Here is a 3,885-nt window from a genome sequence, read left to right on the forward strand (position 1 = left end):
CCAAAGTGCTGGGATTACAGGCGTGAGCCACCATGCCCAGCCAAGGTGTATTCTTAACTTCTTAAAATTACTTGATTCAAGAAACTTCTGTATATATACTAATACACAAGGTAATTATGTATTAGCCAATATAAAAACTTCATTAAGACATATATTAGATTGTTGTTTTTGTTCTATGTCCTGAATACCTCAGTGTTCTGAATTGTTGCTGTTTAAAAAACAGGTATGGGCTTTGCAGACGCTGCCGCCGAGGAAAGTCCTGTACTGCTAGCCATGGTCAACCCTACCGTGTTCTTCGACATTGCCGTCGACGGCGAGCCCTTGGGCCGTGTCTCCTTCAAGCTGTTTGCAGACAAGGTTCCAAAGACAGCAGAAAATTTTCATGCTCTGAGCACTGGAGAGAAAGGATTTGGTTATAAGGGTTCCTGCTTTCACAGAATTATTCCAGGGTTTATGTGTCAGGGTGGTGACTTCACACGCCATAATGGCACTGGTGGCAAGTCCATCTATGGGGAGAAATTTGAAGGTGAGAACTTCATCCTAAAGCATACAGGTCCTGGCATCTTGTCCATGGCAAATGCTGGACCCAACACAAATGGTTCCCAGTTTTTCATCTGCACTGCCAAGACTGAGTGGTTGGATGGCAAGCATGTGGTCTTTGGCAAAGTGAAAGAAGGCATGAATATTGTGGAGGCCATGGAGCGCTTTGGGTCCAGGAATGGCAAGACCAGCAAGAAGATCACCATTGCTGACTGTGGACAACTCGAATAAGTTTGACTTGTGTTTTATCTTAACCACCAGACCATTCCTTCTGTAGCTCAGGAGAGTACCCCCCCACCCCATTTGCTCGCAGTATCCTAGAATCTTTGTGCTCTCGCTGCAGTTCCCTTTGGGTTCCATGTTTTCCTTGTTCTCTCCCATGCCTAGCTGGATTGCAGAGTTAAGTTTATGATTATGAAATAAAAACTAAGTAACAACAACAACAACAACAACAACAACAACAACAACAAAAAACACAGGTACGGTGGCTCATGCCTGTAATCCCAGCACTTTGGGAGGCCGAGGTGGGCAGATCACCTGAGGTCAGGAGCTCGAGGCCAGCCTGACCAACATGATGAAACCCTATCTCTACTAAAAATACAAAAATTAGCCGGACGTGGGGGTGCACACCTGTAATCCCAGTTGCTCGGGAGGCTAAGGCAGGAGAATCTCTTGAACCTGGGAGGCGGAGGTTGCAGTGAGTCAAGATCGCACCACTGCACTCCAGCCCTGAGGGATAAAGTGAGACTCTGCCTCCAAAAAAAAAGAAAAAAAAATGTTAATGGTAACAGTATAAAAACTAGAAGTTCACTCCTGCCACATTTTCATATCTTAAGAAATGCTGATGTATATCAAACTGCCCTTAGAATTTCAAGAGAATCTATATGTTTAGAATGTATAAATATTGTATGCTCTTCTAAAGTTGTCATATATTAGATACGTATTTTTTTCTCTAAAGAGATTTTTTTTTAACCTTTAGATATCTATCATTCATTGCAGAGTTGTTAAGCATTTATTATGGGAATGCAGTATCTAACGAGACTGATAAGGCCCCTGTCTCCAATGACCTTACTGTCTGGGATAGGGGCAAGAAATAATAAGTAAAGAAATTAACAACACATCTTCAGATTCTTTGGATTGGGTAGTCAAGGAAAGCCACCCCGAGGAGGTGACATCAGAGTTGACATGGAAAAAACTGAAAGGATCTTAGCCTTGGGAAAATGAGAGGGTCTTTTTCCCTACAACCATAACAAAAGAATGTGTTACCAAGTCTTTAGTTTGGTTTGGTTTGGTTTTGAATAAGAAATCATTGTAAGTTGATTTTTGCCTAGAAGAAATGCTAAATTTTCTTTAGTTTAAAAAATCTGTATTAATTTTACTTCAATATATTTTGGAATTGATCATTCTGGATCTATTTTCAAAGTATTTTTTTGTCTTCTAGTAATGAGAGCATGGGACTTTTGTGGTTTTCTATTTTCTTCTTTCTGATCTTTATAGTTTTTAGCAGTTATGTAATGTCAATGAATTCTAGTTTAGATGGTTACAATTACCTCACTGTATTGCCATTCTTGTGATAGAGAAGTTTCATCTCACATCAGAATCACTATACTTCTCATAGAAAATCTCCTTCCAATATTCTAAAACCTTTTACACCTTTTCTTACCCTGGTCAGTGGGACCTAGTAGAAGTCAAAGGAGTAGAAAATAGGGATCTAAGACCAATACAAAAGCTATTACAGTTTCCCAGAAATGCATTAATTTGTCAAAAATGAATAATAGTAGTAAGTTTTTCCTATAATGGGATTAGCATTTTGTAGCAGCCTTTTAATAATACTAATTTTTTATATACCTTCAAAGAACTTTTACATCAATTGAATTATTTACTTATGAATTAGGCACTAGTTCTTATAGGCTTTCTGGCTATCACTTAGTACAAAGATAAAGCAGGTAATTCAGGCAGTATTGCTCTATTCCTAGATGCTTGTTTGCAGCCCCTGTAAACATTGGCTGGAAATAATTTCCCTGCCTTATTTATCACTGTGCCTTTAACATGTATTTTCAAGCGGGAAATGTAATTGGTTGAACTATAATACATAGTCTTTGAGAAAGTGACTTCATCTTACCAGTTGTCTTTGGGAGTGTGAAAATAATAGAAGGTATTTGATATGGTTTGGCTCTGTGTCCCCACCCAAATCTCATGTTGAATTGTAATCCCTAGTGTTGGAGAAGGGGCCTGGTGGGACGTGATTTAATCATGGGGGTGATTTCTAACAGTTTAGCACCGTCCCCCTAGTGCTGGCTCGTTGATAGAGTTCTCATTACAAATATACAAAGATTAGCCGGGCATGACAGTGGATGCCTGTAATCCCAGCTACTTGGGAGGCTGAGGAGGGAGAATCACTTGAACCCAGGAGGTGAAGGTTGCAGTGAGCTGAGACTGTGCCACTGCACTCCAGCCTGGGTGACAGAGTGAGGGAGACTCCGTCTCAAAGAAAAAGAAAAAGAAAGTGTGTAACTCTCCCCCATCCCACTCTCCCATATGAAGATGTACCTGCTTCCCCTTCACCTTCCGCCATAATTGTAAGTTTCCCGAGGCCTCCCCAGCCATGCCTCCTGTACAGCCTGCAGAACTGTGAGTCAATTAAACCTCTTTTCTTCATGAATTACCCAGTCTCAGGTAGTTTTTCATAGCAATGCAGGAACAGACTAATACAGTATTGACATCCTATTCCTTTAAAATTATACTTCACTGTAACTTAAAACAGTATTTTTTGGTAACATTATTCTGATAATTTTGCTTATTGGAATATCATTAGATAGACTAATTACCTTCCTAAAAGATTAGTGCGATACGATTATTTTCTTGATGTGATGAGCTTGTAACTATGTTTTAACCATCTTAAGCATTTTTAAGTGTACAGTACAGTAGTGTTAAAAATATTCACATTTTTATGAAAGAGATCTCTGGAACTTTTTCATCTTTCAAATCTGAAATCTATACTTATTAAACAATAATTCCTTGTTTCCCCCATTTCCAGCCCCTGGTAGCCACCATTCTATTCTGTTTGTATGAATTTGACGACTTTATATACTTCATATAAGTCGAATCATACATTTTTTCTTTTTGTGACAGGCTTATTTCACATAGCATAATATGTGAACATGTAACATTAAGAAAGACTTTTATATTGTCTACTTTATAAACTATGGGGCAAAGAAGATGACCATGTTAAGTTAATTAATAATGAAAGGATAAGCCTATAAATTATACACTAACAGTTTAATTCTAGTTAACCATTGGTCATTCCCAATATTATTTACAATTTATAGACTTTTGGGTTAATTT

At 38.5% G+C, this 3,885-nt stretch overlaps 1 pseudogene across 1 annotated transcript; it reads left to right on the forward strand.

Annotated features, from left to right (window-relative positions):
• The first annotated feature begins 210 nt into the window (after positions 1 to 210).
• Positions 211 to 977, forward strand: LOC101010367 (annotated as a pseudogene). Its single transcript, XR_641859.4, has one exon. The product of XR_641859.4 is annotated as a peptidyl-prolyl cis-trans isomerase A pseudogene (transcript).
• The last annotated feature ends 2,908 nt before the right edge of the window (positions 978 to 3,885 follow it).

This window comes from Papio anubis, chromosome X (genome assembly GCF_008728515.1).
Source record: "Papio anubis isolate 15944 chromosome X, Panubis1.0, whole genome shotgun sequence".
Lineage (NCBI taxonomy): Eukaryota > Metazoa > Chordata > Mammalia > Primates > Cercopithecidae > Papio > Papio anubis.